Below are 15,929 nucleotides of genomic sequence, written 5' to 3'. Positions count from 1 at the left end.
TATCTTGACATCCATATCTTGAACACAAAAGATGATCATTGTAGAGCCATTTAATATTCTGACATTCATAAATATGGGTCCTGGAGTAGTGAAACTAAGTCAAAATGCAGACATATATCTATGTATCTATCTGTATCTATCAATATATGTATATATATATATATATATATATATATATATATGTATATATATATATATATATATATATATATATATATATATATGTGTGTATATATATATATATATATATATATATATATATATATATATATAAATAGATAGATAGATAGATACAGATATACACCAAGTGTGAGTTTGCTGTTTCTTGCTGTATTACAGTTTCTCTGAGGCATGGTGAACTCAGAGTTGGTATATAAGATCAGCCCCGCACACTGGGGATGCAAGGGGGTCGCATCCTACAAAAACAATTTAAAGAAGAAGAGCAATGTTTGTCATTCACTGTTATCTTTTATTTTTACAGTTTATTTTGCAGTGTTTATGTTTGCACTTATAAAATTACAAGAACCAAGTAAGGGTGTAATGGTATGGTTGGGGGGCCCTGGTCCACTGTTCTGCCTGGGGCCCCATTTGACTGTAAGTTAGTTCTGCCCATTCACATTTTGTTTATTTTGTTCACTGCTACTTTGCATCTAGAACATTGCTGGCAGACGTAGCGCTAGTTATTCATTCATTCCCACCTTTAATCTGCATAAGTAATATATCTGGGAGTCTATCTATTTGGGTCTGTATCATCAGAAGCATTGCTCTATGCATTTTTCCTTATGTAAACGGTGGTTAATTGGGACTTGTGTAATAGCATAGTTACATTGTTACTTACATTGCAGTTCTGGGTTTTCCTGGTATTTTTCTCAGACATTTTATTTCATTTTATTTATTTTTGTACTATGATCTATTTGATGAGAATGTTGGTACTCTGCTTAGGCTCTGTTAACATGAATCCTAGATATCATTCAGTCTGGATGTATAACATTCTACTCCCAACAAAGGTCAAGAAGAATTGTTTTCATTTTTTTTTTATTCATGTGAGCACAGTATTACCACTCTTAGTTGCTTGGTATGCAGACATAAACAATAATTTGAATAGTTTAGCCTCATTTTCATATTAGTGAAAAGAAGGAACAACCTTGAAACAAGCTTCCAGGCAGTGAAGGATATCTAGAAGAACAACATTGTGTAACTTCCTTTATATAGTAACCGATTACAAATGGTTGAGAACAGTAAAAACTGCACAACCCCAGTATTTTGGCAGAAAAAAATGAAGCACTTTCTGAAAATGTATATTCCAGATGTAGAATCTTGCAGTAATTCTCTTCTGTCATATCCAGACTGTCAAAGTGTTTAAAGTATTATAGCAGATGTGCTAAAATGAGTGCAGCATTTATGTGACCATTACATAAAGTAATGTTATTTGCTAGCAGTATTTTTTAAACAATTTCTCTAGTTTGTCAGGTTTCTTCTTCTGAACTTCTGTCCTTATTGTCTCCTGTATTATAGACATTTGTTTCAACGTCAACCAATCATCTTTTATGTTATTTTTTTTTTCATTTTATCATCTGTGATTACAATCAAACACACTGGTACTAAGGCTATATTCAGTTAGTGTAGATGGGATTTACAAACTTCACTTGCCTCAGTTCTTAAACATGTTCATATTTAGTTATCAAAGTTGTATCACTCAAAACTTCCATGTATCTCTTTGAAATTAATTGTTTACTTCCCATGGCTAATCTTACAATCCTTACCCTAGAAAACTATACAAAATGAATGCAGCGTTTTGCCTTAAAGAAACCTGACACACTCAAAAAAGACTTCAAGGAAAGATGTCCATCTGGACTACCAGCAGAAATGTATAAAGGTTTATCTCAAATACAATAAAAATCTTGTCTAAAATATTTGTAATCTTGATTTTTCAAGTAATTTCCTCTCACCCTACCCCCAGTCTCAGAAATCATCACCAACAACAATATTCCATAAATTGGATAAAGGCCCAGAAAGATGCAGTTATTAGAGATTCATCACTTTACTTAATAATGTTTACAAAGTATCTACAAAAAATTACCTAGACTCATGCAAAATGATTTATTCCCTTTTATTTTTTTCAAAGTCTTTTAGGTTTCTAATAGCATGATGGGAATGTACCCCATTCCGAAGTCAAAGTTTGATTAAATTCTTAAAGTTAGTATTATTTCAGTCATTGATGTTAGTCAAAAGTGCTCTTAGCAGTACCCATAATGTGCTCAGAATTGACTCCTGTAATTTATATGGAGTTACGTCTGTCTGTAGCACATCTAAATACGACTGTAAATTTTATGAGACCCATTACTCTACTATTGGAACTGTATGGGTATCTTTCTTCCCCATTACCCTTGTTTCTGCCTGAAAGTCCTGGTATTTTGTGACTTTACATCTCTCTGTACATGAGATACTGTAATCACTGGGTGTAACAATTTCAGTTATCAATGCGTCTTTTGTCTTCTTTTCATGGACTGCTATATGTGGTTTTCTCACTTCTGTTTTTTGAACTGTTCGTAATGGGTCATCCGGTGTGATATAAACTTCATCATTCTCTATAATGCTTTGTGGCTCATGTTTCCAGTGTTTTTCACCTACGTATTGTAATGTTTTTACAATCCCCAGTGCAGCAGTCTTGGCACATTGTTATACCTTTCAGTATACAGTCTTTCTGCCATTAGTGTATCATGCACAACAATATGTGTGACTGTTTTCCAGTTCTGTTTTATAAAACCTACATTTGTCTGTTTCTCTCATATTTTCAATAGACCTTGTAAACCAATGTGTACATAGTCCACAGTCCTGGGCTGCTATTATTAACCTTTCATTTCTTGGTTTAAATTCATCTCTCCTTAACCATTCCTGCAATCAGATCCTGACCCACATGAAGTTGTTTCAGGAGCTTTCTTTATTTAAATTGAAATTGTATTTATGCCTTTTCCACATTTCTTGCCTTCTCATCTGGTTCTTTTCCTTATATTCTTTCTTTTGTTTTTTGGCACATTTTTTGTTTCTCGATTTTTGTCTGCTTCTGGTTTGATTTTTATTACCACCTGGTACCCATATGCATCTGCTAAATTAAGCAGGGAAGTCATCTTAGAATTGTCCTCCTTATGTTTTAAAACTTTCACTGTGTTTGGATTTGGTAAAATCAGCAGATAAAGTATGTAGTCCTACAATTGCAAAGAGGAATATGTAATATTGGTATACAGTGATTTTTATATATGATTTGATAAGCATGAGCATCTTTTTTGTTTTCCTGTCCAACTAATCCGATACTTTCTGGGGCCAGTCAGTCACCACAAAAGTGTAAATTAGAACAGAAAGAAAAACATAGTTTGTAGCTTATAATTTGTTCCTAGATGTCAGGGCTGTTTTCAATATTAATTTTAGCCTTCTAAAATATTCCTTACTGAGTTTTCTTTGCATTGGTACATGTTTTATTGTCAATCCTTCATCAGTTCCCAAATATTTATACACTTTCTCCTGCTCAAGTTCCTTTATATCACATTCCAGTCCCAAGCAGATATTTTCTTGGTGCTGCAGTTTTCCTACTTGAAAATATTGTTTTTGCATATTTAACAAGACCAAATGACATTTTTATATCATCTGAGAAAGTTTTGACCACTTGCATTTGTGCTTTCAGCTCCTCATCTGATAAAGTATACAGTTTTAAACAATCCACTAAAAAAAGATGAGAAGTGTTTAAATGTTGTCGCTTTCTGGGAGCCAAATTATAACCATGATCTAATCTGTTAAGTAGAAAGCTTAATGGGTTAAGGGCATGATAAAAGAGCAGTGATGGAATATCCCCTTTTGAATTTTTATCCCTGGGATAATAATTTGTCTTTTCTCATGGTTTAGCTGCAAAGTGGTTTGCCAGTGTTTCATGGTCACTGTAATGTAATTGATCAATGTAGGGTGTATCTCATACATCTGTAGACACTCCTTTATCCATGAATATGGGATGCTGTCAAATGTTTTTATTCTGTAATCTGTCTGTGCCTTACTTAGATTCTTCCCCTTGTTGCAATTCCCTGTCATGACTTCATTTAACAACAAACCATTCTTTATTCCATATGTCTTTCCTTTTTAATCCTTTTATTCTATGACAGAGTTTTCTTTTAAATGACTATAAACTCTTTCAGCATCAATTCCAGTATATAGATTATACATTGTTGGAAGGCAAGTTGTTGGTCTATAGATTTTGGGATAGCTTGCTTGTTCATTCTTAAGGAGGAGTATCATTTTTCTTGTTGTTAACCAGGTTGGTATCTGTTCATGGTGTGCATGCGAATAGTTTTTATTTGTTGCTAAATAGTCTTGCAAAGATGCTAATGCTTCTAGCTTGAAGTTAAATATTGCATATAGGCCTGGGGTTTTTCAGTTTGAAGATTTTCTTTATTTCATTTTAGTTTCTCTAACCATTACTTCATCCCATTTCATAGCCTGTAATTTGAACTTCTTACTCCTTCTTTTACTTCATCTGTCCATTCAGCATCTTTTTTATGGTCCACAGGGTATTCATAGATATTTCTCCAAAATGTGCATCCATTCTCTTTCTCAAAAATGTGTTTCTGTTCCTTTTAATTGTTTGGCAGCTCTCTATAAATTTTTTGGGGGGGGTCATTGATGAATGTTTTATTTTGTAATTTCCTTTATATTTGCCTGCATGTCTTCAAAGTTTTTCTGCCTGTGCTGATATTTAGTTTATTATTTGCAGCATTGTATGATAGATCCTGGTCTGTTCAGATAGTGTGCATTGCTTTTATCACGTCTATCTAAGTATTTTTTGTTGATCTGTTCCCTCTTCTATATTCTTCTAACAATTACACTTCTTGTCTTAATTGTTTTATAGTTTTCCCTATTTGATGCTTCCATGATGGCATTTGATTTCATAGGACCATAGGAAGACGTTAGTAGGCCAATAGCCCTAGGGCCCTTACAAGCCTAACCAAGTTCCACCCTTGTTTCCATGATTAGCACCTAATGACCATGCCCAGGAGGGATACAGGTAGAATCCCTGGGGTGAATTTGCAGTTACTCATCTGATTGTCCTTTGAAGAGGTCAATGAGGTGCTCTGTTTGACATGGAGTAGGAGTCTGTTCCAAAGGTGTGGTAACATCTGGGAGACAAATCTGTCTCTCCAGCAGGTTCTATTACTGTCACATACCAGGTTAAGGTTTTTACAGTGTGTAACCCATGTACTGTTTGACTTGTGGATATGCAGCATTTCCAATAAAGCAGGGTCAGAGGTTGCCTTATATGCAAGACAGAGATCACCTTTGAGTAGTCTGTAAGAAAGAGAAAAAAGTGACAGTGATTTCAGATGATCAACATAGGACAGATGCTGAAGACCTTGAACTTTCCTTGTGAGGAATCGTTGGGGTTTCTTCAACTGCTGCAGGTGCCTGGAAAGGTACATACCAAAAGGGGCCTTGTACTGAATTATTGGCCTGATGAGGGAAGAGTACAGGGAGGTTATAACTTCTCTTTTTTTTTCTGGAGGGAATGCCCTTACTTATGAGATGAGCGATATATAATGCCCTACTCTCACAACTGAGTGTGTACTTAGGGTGCTGCTATTGATATGGCAATTAGTAGGAACATTGCTCTTACCGAAAGGGATGAAATTCATTTTTTGTGTAAGACCCTCTTGTAGGATATTGATATAATTTGGAAATGCTATGATCACTCCCAGTTTGCAGTCATCAGCAAACTTTGTCAGCCACAAACCTTTAGTTTTTGCTTGTACTTCACAGAAACAGATTCCAAAAAGTAGAGGTCCCAGGACTGATCCCTGTGGAACACCACTGGTTACAGATCTGCTGCTGGAGGTGGAGTCCCCTATTTTGACTATATGTGTTCTATCAGTGAGCCAGTTAGCAACCCATCTAACGATATAAGGGTTGATACCTAGCTGGGTGAGTTGTTAATTTTATCTCTTCCTTTCCTTTATTGCTCTGTGTTTTTGTGGTAATACTTTATTATTAATTTAGCTGCACACTAATATATCCTATTTAATTCAGTTATATCAACTGAATTTCAATAAAAAGCCTTGATTACTGCGTTCATTTGTTTTATCAGAATTATAGCATTTTGGGTATTATTGACTTTCATCAATTTCTTTCATCAGTCTTAATATGTCTATCTATCTCTGTTAAATCAAACAAATCTTCTCTTAGATCATTTTCTTCTAAACCAAGGGCACATCCTTTTTCTCTGTTTCCTGTGGGCATTCTACAGAAAGTTACAAAACATCCTCCAGTGACATCTTCTCTTCAGCTGCATCCTGTATCATCCATTTCTTTTTCATATGGGAACTCACTATCACTCCACAACTCTGTGTTAGATTTGCCACTGTTTCCTGCTCCTGCCCTTGCTATGCAACTCCAACTGAACTTTTGTATTGGTTTCCTACTAAAAGCTTTAGAGTATCTTCATGTGGCAAGTGATCAGATGCTTCCCAATTCACATTTTTCTCCTTAGGGGACTCATTGTTCCATCATGCTGTGATGAGAACAGATCTGGATTTTCTGCACCAAATCCTACACTTTGCAGGTAATGCCTAACTTCACTTTCTATTTAACTTCTGCATCACTAATCCTATGTTCTACTCCCCCCTTTGTTCTCTTATTTTTTTGTATTATGAAATGTTTCATATCTGGATACCTTTGCATGTATTTCTCTTCAAATACCTTTGGTGCTGTTTTTTGTATTGATTAGTTTTGTTTTCTTCTTTGGATATTGCACCATAATACATTTATTTTTTTCCCCATGTCCATATTTTTATTCAGATGTCTCCTGCTCTACCCGTTTCACCTTGCTTTGGGCACTCATTGTTCCATCATGCTGTGATATAACCTGTGTTAGCCTTCTACCCTAAATTTTTAATATCACAGGTACTCCATTTTCTGTTTAACTTCTACTTTACTAATCTTCTGTTCTGCATTCCCCCTTTGTGATCTTATTTTTTGTATTGTAAAATTTTTCTTGTCTGGGTGCCTTTACCTATATTTCTCTTCAAATGTCTTTAGATCTGCTTTTTTTGCATTTAGTTTGGCTTTCTGCTTTGCATAAATATTGCACCATATCAGATGTCTCCCTCTTTCTTTCCCATGTTCATGTTTCATTTTTATACTTCTCACAATCTTTTGCTTTTGCTCTTTATATTTTCACATATCCTCAGTAGTTTCTTTTTTCAAATGGCCCATTGTTCTTGGCCTATATAGTGTTTTTCACTGATCTGTTGTATTAATGAACACAAATTTGCATTTGAATCTTTTGACAGTTTTTCTTGAGCAAGTATCTTTTTTCCTCTAAGTTCTTAATCTCTTTGAATATCTTCTATCTAGAAATTCTGGACTACCTGCGTAATAGTAACACTACATAAGTTCTTCCTTATCCTCAATAGTCTACTCTATCATCTTTATGGCTTTTTTCTAGCCTGTCAGTTTTTGTGTTTTTTGTCATCTACTACTTCCTTCTACAATGGGGGTGGGGGCTGTCATCCCCCTGAGTCTGACCTAAACCCATTGTAAGAATGTTTTATGGGTCTTGAGGATTATACACTGTCATTTTTTCCAGTCCTGACAACAGTGTACATCCCAAGATTGGGAATTTTTTTTTATTTTTTAACCTACTTCTGTCCATGATGTATGCTATATAAAACAGTCTCTATAACAGTGTTGTCTTTGTGAGATTTTGTAAGAACAGGGTCCACTTTGTGCAGTTACTCAGCAATGTAACTTGCTTCATGCACAGGCAGATGAAAGACAATGGTAAATAAGCTACAACTGTGATATCTAAAATATAGTTAAACTCTTCTCCTTTGTAGAAATAGTGGACAATTCATTCAGTCATCTTTGCAAGCTATGTCTGACTGGATTCCTATTTTCCTTCTACTAAATTTAACACTTTGGGTTATATATTAATAAACATAAAATAGCTATTCTGGCTATCAACTTTACACCCCATGAAGCTGTAATTTTAGATCTTTTTTATCAAAGAATGTATTCTGTTTTTCTTATCTGACTGTTATTTTTTTTATTTAACAGTACAGCAAGATAGTAGAGAGAAACAGAGGTTAAACAAAGGATATGGGAGGGAAGTAGGAACTAGTCAGATATAACTTCTAGAATAACAAAATAAAAAAACTAGGTTGGAAAAATAGCACTGCAAATTTAATATATAAATACTTAACTGCTACTTTAAGACATTCATTAACATTCTTAATTTATTGCATCTTTCTTTTACTTGACTAAATATATCATCCTAATCAGCCAAAATCATAACATAGGCAGGTGACAAGAACAGTGACCACTGTGCAAATGACCTGAAAGTGAGTAGTGGCTTGAGTGCCTGTAGGAGCTGGTGAGGAAGGACTACAGTGAGTAACTCTTACCAGCTTACCCATCCTGGGTGAGGGACGAGGCTGTAGCTTGTCACAAGAGTGACACCTAATGGAGTTCAAGCCTGAGACAGATGTGGGGAAGTCAGGACATGCATATACACTTTGTATTTTAAGACAGTGATGGCACCAGAGCTTGGAGGAGATGCCAGGAGGGAGTGGGGTACTCCCAGCTGGAGACAGTAGGCTGACCCTGGAGTCAGAAATCTGGCCCATTCCGTAAAACTTAACTCTTACATGGGAATGGAGAGCCGACTGAGATTCTCAGGCAGGAATCAATGTGCCCTAGGTTTCTTGGAATTTTTAAAACAAAAACAAAATTGTAGCAAATACTATTGGGAGTTGAATCTTCCACAGATTTACTGTAAAAAACAAACAAATAAAAAAAACACTCAAAACGAAGCGCTTTTGTATTTTTACTTTTTCATGGGACTTCTTCAGAGTTAAAAAGTAAAAAAACTGCCACTACAATCTTATATAGGTGAACAATCATCACAAAAAATCACATCATTAACTTCTAAGAAGAACATTAAAAGAAAGCACGTTCCAAAAATACTTAATTACCATCAAGCTTCATTATCCTTTGTGTAACACTTAGAAAAACATCAGTTTAACATCACTTAAGGAAAGATTAACTATTGTTTCTGACATGCTGCTATAGCACTCTACTGATTGGGCTATCTCTGATTTTGTTACTGTCAAGAACCCTGTAGTTCCAGCCATTTTTTGGCATACCAGTGACACACAACATTCCAGAGGACCCTACCATTAAACAAACGCTATTGAGTGAAACATACATCTTATGTGATTCTTGTGATCTTTTAAGGTGTTTAAAATCAGTGGAATTCTGTGAGGATTTAATTTTTGTAACTGTGGAGGTAGTTAGTTTATTTTCTGTAATATGACATTATGTGGATTTGGATGAATTTTATATGATGATAGTATTTTGCAATGTTTTTTTTTTCTAATCAAGAAATGAAAGTTTTGGAATGTTTCTTGGAACTGGTACTTAAAAACAACTATATTTATTTTGAAGGAGAGTATTTTCACCAAACAGCTGGTGTAGCCATGGGGGCTGCATGTGCCCCCTTATTTGCCAATGTGGTTTGGGCTGCTTGGGAAAATGCATATATTTCTTTTTCTGAATATATTGTCAGTATACATGCTTTTTTAGGTTCCTGAATGATATTTTAATTTTATTGATAGGAAGTGTTGTCAAATTGAACACCTTAGTTAATTATTTCTAAACTACCACTACTTTTTTAAAGTTTACTTACAAATTTTCTCACAATGAGATTAATTATTTGGATATAACAGTGGGAAAGGATATGAATAAAGGTCAATTTATATCTAACATATATAGAAATGACACATTTGCAATTATATATTTATATTGTAACAGCTGTCACCCCACATATCAAAACTGAACAATTGTTAAGGGGCAATTAGTACAGGCATCAAGACTGATTAGTGAGAATAGTTGGTTTACTGAGCAAATGGATTTTATACTGACCATGCTTAGAGAGAGAGGGTACCCAAAAGGCAGCTTGGAAATGGTCAAGACAGATGTAATTGACAGGAGGTCAGATAGGTTTGCACCATTACTTAGGTGGTAGGAGACAGAAAAAAATGACCCAGTAGTTAGCATAAATTGAGAAACAAACCTAACCCTAGTTTTGCTATTTGGCATTAACACCTATAAGTTTATGGAAATGGTCAGGAAGACATGGAATGTTGTATTTACACAGGAATTAAATGATAAGGAAAGTGAAGGTAGTGTTTATAAAAGTAGGAACAAAAAACTATCTGGAAAGAGTTCCCCAGATGGAACGGTTGTCATCAGAAAGTAAAAGAATGAATAAATGTGGTAGATGATGTAAATACTGTAGATTTGTAAATGATGGACCATATATGTAAGTGTTTCTCATTATGAAAAAAAATATAGTATGTTCAGGGAGATTTAATTGCAAAATGACTGGTGTTGTATACCTGGCAACTTGTACCTCCTGTCTGGCTTTTTATGTGAAGAAAACATCCAGGAAATTAAAAGATAGCATAAAAGAATGTAATTATGACATTAGAAGGAAGAATTTAGCAAATGCTTTGAGCAAACACACTGTCAGTTGTAGTACGTTTAATAAATATATATATTTTTTTTAATTATAGATAAGGTCTATCAAAACCAAGGGGTCTATATCATAACATCAAAGTTCTCTAACATCGAATGTTATTATATTGAACCCTAAACACTGAAGTGTGAGAACATTGAACAGTCAGAATAGTGAATTTTTTCCCAGGGAAAAAATTTGCTATTCCGAGAAACATACACACAGCAAAAACACACACAAAAACAGCCATCCACACACATACACTTAAAATCCTACACTTAAACTAAACTTTACATACAGTACTAGCTATCCACTTACCTTAACCTAACCCTAACCCTAAGGTCCATCACTATCGCACACTCACCTCACCTGCACCCTAACTTGCCCCTAACCCTAACCTACACACAATCGCACACTTACCTGACCCATGCCCTAACCCTAAGTCACCTAACCCACCCCCTAACCCTAACCTACACACAATAACACACTTACCTGAACCCGACCCGTAATGCTCCAACATATCGAACACTGAAAACAGCGAAGCCACAGCAATGGCCCACCAAATTATTTCCCTGGGAAAGAATTTGATGTCCTGCACCCTTCGCTGTTTTCAGCGTTCAGTATTACGGGTTCGATATTATTACATTCGATGTTAGAGAACTTCAATGTTATAATATAGACCCAAACCAAGAGGGTGGCACTATTGAAATATTGCTGGAAAGCAAACAACTAGCATGGAAACTGAGGTTGAATGCCAGTGTGATATCAGGAATAAATGCTTATATTTCTGTAGTTAGTGTTTTGAAATATAGGGCCACCATTCTTTAAGAATTTTATACTTTGCCAAGCTATGTAGCATAATGGATATGACTATTGTTTGTTTAATTATTATTTAATATTTTGTATTAATCATCGAGTTTATATATTTAGACAATTAATTTTAAGACCATGATATAGCATCATGATACTTTTTACAATTAAATGATGCTTTTATGAGTGTTATACAAAGACAATGAAGTGTTATGGTAATCAAGTATTTTTAGAAGTGGTTTCTTTAAATGTTGTTGTTAGAGGTTAACCGAGATCTTGCTGAGATGGGTGTTCACCTATATAAAATGCTAGTGGCATTGTTTGTACTTTTTAATTCTGTAGATACCCCATAAAAAGATAAAAGGGATGAAATCACTTAGTTTGAGTGTTTTTTTTCACAATAAATCTGTGGAAGATTGCACATCCAACTGGACTTGCTACATTTTTTTTTAGTCATAATGTCAGAGACATATCTGATTCTTGGAATTCCTGTCTTCTGTCCTTCCAGAATGAATGGAATTCCAGAATTTTATATCTACTCTTTGCCATTGTTTTCAGGTCTACTCAAAAAAAACATACAGGTACCTAACAGAACTTTCTTAATAATTGTCTTGATTGATTCCACTTAACAGTGATAAATAATGGAGAACATACTAGAGACATCACCAACAGGAATATAATCTTTGGTACTTGAACCATTTTGACAACAAATAATCATTGGCCAGCAGATAACCTCTTATTCCTCCAGCTATGTGTACATTATTTTAGAATTTCACCACTGCCTACTGATTCTTATGCATCATGTTCCTGAGAGTAGGACTCAGATCCAGCCTAGATGTCTCACCTTAGTCTCCAGCTACTCTGTTAGGGAAGCCTAATGTTACCCTGTTCAGAAGCACATTATAGGACCCTTGACTTTGCCACATTAACAATGAAGTTGAACATATTTATTTTATATTAATTTATTTATTTCTTAACTGGGTAGGCGGGCTGATCCAAAGGCCCTGAGAGCATACAACAAAAGTTTCATGACACGTAATTTAAACACACGTTTTTCGTGTATCTACAGTGCAGTACAATATGTACAGTTTCAGTTGGCATAGAAATAGTAAATAGCATATTCAAATGGCAGGTTCAAAGCAGGCTTATATTGGGATTCTGGATAATAAAGAAAGATCCAGTGTTTCCGAAGCATTTTCAAATGACTCCTTCTTTACAGTGCTCATCTGACATCTTTGTCAAACCCTGTAGGGAATCTTTAGACTTAATTTCTGGTGAAAGCTTGTTCCATAATGCCATATCTATTCTAGAAAATGCGTGCTCTCCCCATTATAATCTTGAGAAATGATCTGCTGAGTAAAACAGTGCTGATTTCCTCATTTCTTAGGTTTTCTGTGTGGACATCGTCTTCTCAAAGAGGTACAGTAGCCATAGAACCAACATTCTCTAATATTTCCATTATTGTCAGATGGGCCTGACCTTGGTAAGAAAAGATTATTAGTATACTGTCAGCAAGTTGGTTTATGGTGACAGTCTCTGAGCCTCTGCCTTAACCTCCCACTCCAGGAGAAGGTGCCTCTATAAGCTAGCCAGTGTCTCCATGCTAAACAGATGCAAAATATTATTATATTAAAACTTATAACAAAATTGCCAGATTTGCTGCTAACCTTCCTCACAAATGTCACCACTATCTTGCCCTTAAGTCACTCCATTGGCCAGAATTCTCCACAGCGCAGGCATGTAAAGTGACTATTTGTAATTACTTATATGCGTATGCCTACATTATGTCCTTATGTCTCAAAGTTTTTTATGTATTTATATATAAATTTTTTTCATGTATTAGTTTATGTGTTTTGGAAAATCTTTTATATATTCTATGGAGTGTTTAAAGTCATTTTACGGATGTTTTAAGTTATTTTATGCATTTATATTCTTGTAGTGAGCTTTTTCTCTGTTCTTTTTCTGTTCTTTGCAGTTTGTTATGCCTTTAAATAGAGGTTTGTGTTGGATCATCTTCTTGATAGGTTAATTATTTAATTGTCTCAGTGTGCTTTTAATATATAACTAGTTTGTGTTAGGAGGTTTGTTTCATGGATCTGAAGAAGCTGATACAGTGAAAGCGCTTATCCGTTTGTTCTTGTCTGCAATAAACTACGTGGATTTTACATCTTGGATTGTTATTTTCTGTTATTTTCTCACTCTCACTCCTGCTCAGTACTTGGTTGTTTTACAACATTTTTTGTATTCATACTATACTCCTTGGTGTAATATTCTCTAAACCTTTTAATTGTTAAACTGTATTCATACTGTACTCTTTGTTGTAATATTCTCTAAACCTTTTAATTGTTAAACTGTACTCATACTGTACTTCTTAGTGTAATATTCTCTAAACCTTTTAATTGTTAAACTGTATTCATACTGCGCTCCTTAGTGTAATATACTCTAAACCTTTTAATTGTTAAACTGTATTCATACTGTGCTCCTTAGTGTAATATTCTCTAAACCTTTTAATTGTTAAACTGTATTCATACTGTACTCCTTAGTGTAATATTCTCTAAACCTTTTAATTGTTAAACTGTATTCATACTGTACTCAGTGTAATATTCTGTAAACCTTTTAATTGTTAAACTGTATTCATACTGTACTCAGTGTAATATTCTGTAAACCTTTTAATTGTTAAACTGTATTCATACTGTACTCAGTGTAATATTCTCTAAACCTTTTAATTGTTAAACTGTATTCATACTGTACTCCTTTGTGTAATATTCTCTAAACCTTTTAATTGTTAAACTGTATTCATACTGTACTCCTTAGTGTAATATTCTCTAAAACTTTTATTTGGCCTATGCTATATACTGTTCTCCGACTTTTGAAATTGTACTTGTTAACTGTTATTTTACCTATGCATTGTACTGCTGTGCACCAATTTTTGACTTGTACTGTATTTCTGTGACCCTACTTTAATATTTTGTAAATAATTACTTGTATTATTTCTGGAGCTTTTCTCCTTGGGTCTCCACTGAAAATGGGCCCCTGGCTCAGCTGCACTAACCCAGTTAACAAATGTCAATAAATAAAGTAAAAGGTGCAAAAAGAGGCATTCTTGATTAGTGTAACACTATGGTGGAATCTCTAAGCTACACAAGCATACGAACATACTACCCCATGTGACCCTCCATACAACAGACAAAAACTTTCAGCCATTTTTGCAGGAAAATGAAACTGCTTTAGCACCGCTATAAACTAGCTGTAAGAAAGTGTATCAAAAGCTTTTTCTGTTCATGGTCTACCAGTCACACAACCAATTTCCCAAATACATTGTTGCTAATGTGCTGCTTGTGTGTAATATACAGATGGAATGATAATTACATGAGTCTCCCTGATATTTACGCAGATTCATGAACTTTGCATCCATCACAGGATTTTGTGTGTGTTTTGAAGAAGTCATCTCGGGATTTTGTTACTCGGGTAAGTAATTTTGATAAAGAGAATGAGACCCATATATATATATATATATATATATATATATATATATATATATATATATATAGATATATATATGTATATATATGTACTATTCCAGACTTAGGTTCATAGATGGTTACTGGTGTGTGCCCGATATAATATTACAGAAACTCAATATAGAGGCTCTTGCCTAAATTTGAGATCTTAGTTAGCAATCACTATTCATATCTGTAAGGGTCATAGGTGAAATCCCTGTCAGGAATTTGCAGTTTCCTATCCAGTCATCCAGGCTATGTTTAAACAGGGTCATGGAGGGGCTTTATTTGACGTGAACTGGTTGCCTATTCCAGGGGAGTGGAAACCTCTGAGAGACATTTCTCTCTCTCAAGCAGGTCATCTTTATGTCACAGGCCAGGTTAAGGTCCCTGGAGCAGGTGCCTGACCCTTTCCCCATTTGACTTGCAGATGTGCAGCATTTCCATTAGGCATTGTTCCAAGACTGCCCTGTAGGCCTTGCACAAGTATCCTCTAAGTAGACTGTATGCTACTGAGTACAGTGACAGTCACTTCAGTTTGTCAATGTATGACATGTGCAGGAGACTCTGAATTTTCTTCAGTATAAATCTCTGAGGTCTCTCAAGTTGCTGCAGGTGCCTGGTAAGGCACATACCAAAGGAAGCATTGTACTCAATTATTGGCCTGATGAGTCAAGCACAGGGGATTTATGACCTCTTTTGCTCTTGAAGCAATGCCTTTGCTAATGAGGTGCGCGACATAGAATGCCTTCCTTACCACAATAAACACATGGTGATCAAAGTTTAGGCTACAGTTAACTTGCATTCCCAATTCCCTCACTACTTGTTACCTAAGGCATTATTATTTATATGATAGTCTTCAGGGATATAGTTTTTACTGAAGGGGATGATAATGTATTTTTTTGCACTGAGTTTGAGTCCATGGCTTTGGCACCAATCATTGGTTTCTGTAAGTCCCTCTTGAAGTATATTGACATTGTTTGGGGATTCAATGATTGCACCTAATTTTCAGTCATTAGCAAACTTAGTCAGCCACAGCCCCTCTGTTTTGCCCTGAACTTCTGAGA

The 15,929-nt window shown here is 35.0% G+C and overlaps 1 protein-coding gene across 1 annotated transcript in view; it reads left to right on the top strand.

The window, feature by feature from the left end:
* PDGFC (platelet derived growth factor C) overlaps positions 1-15,929 on the top strand; it is a 2,060,917-nt gene that overhangs the window by 1,491,249 nt on the left and 553,739 nt on the right. The window lies entirely within an intron of this gene.

The sequence above is a fragment of the Protopterus annectens genome, chromosome 8.part0, assembly GCF_019279795.1.
Source record: "Protopterus annectens isolate FY-2018-M chromosome 8.part0, PAN1.0, whole genome shotgun sequence".
In the NCBI taxonomy this organism is placed as follows: Eukaryota; Metazoa; Chordata; order Ceratodontiformes; family Protopteridae; genus Protopterus; species Protopterus annectens.
This window is presented reverse-complemented; position numbering and strand designations above follow the sequence as displayed.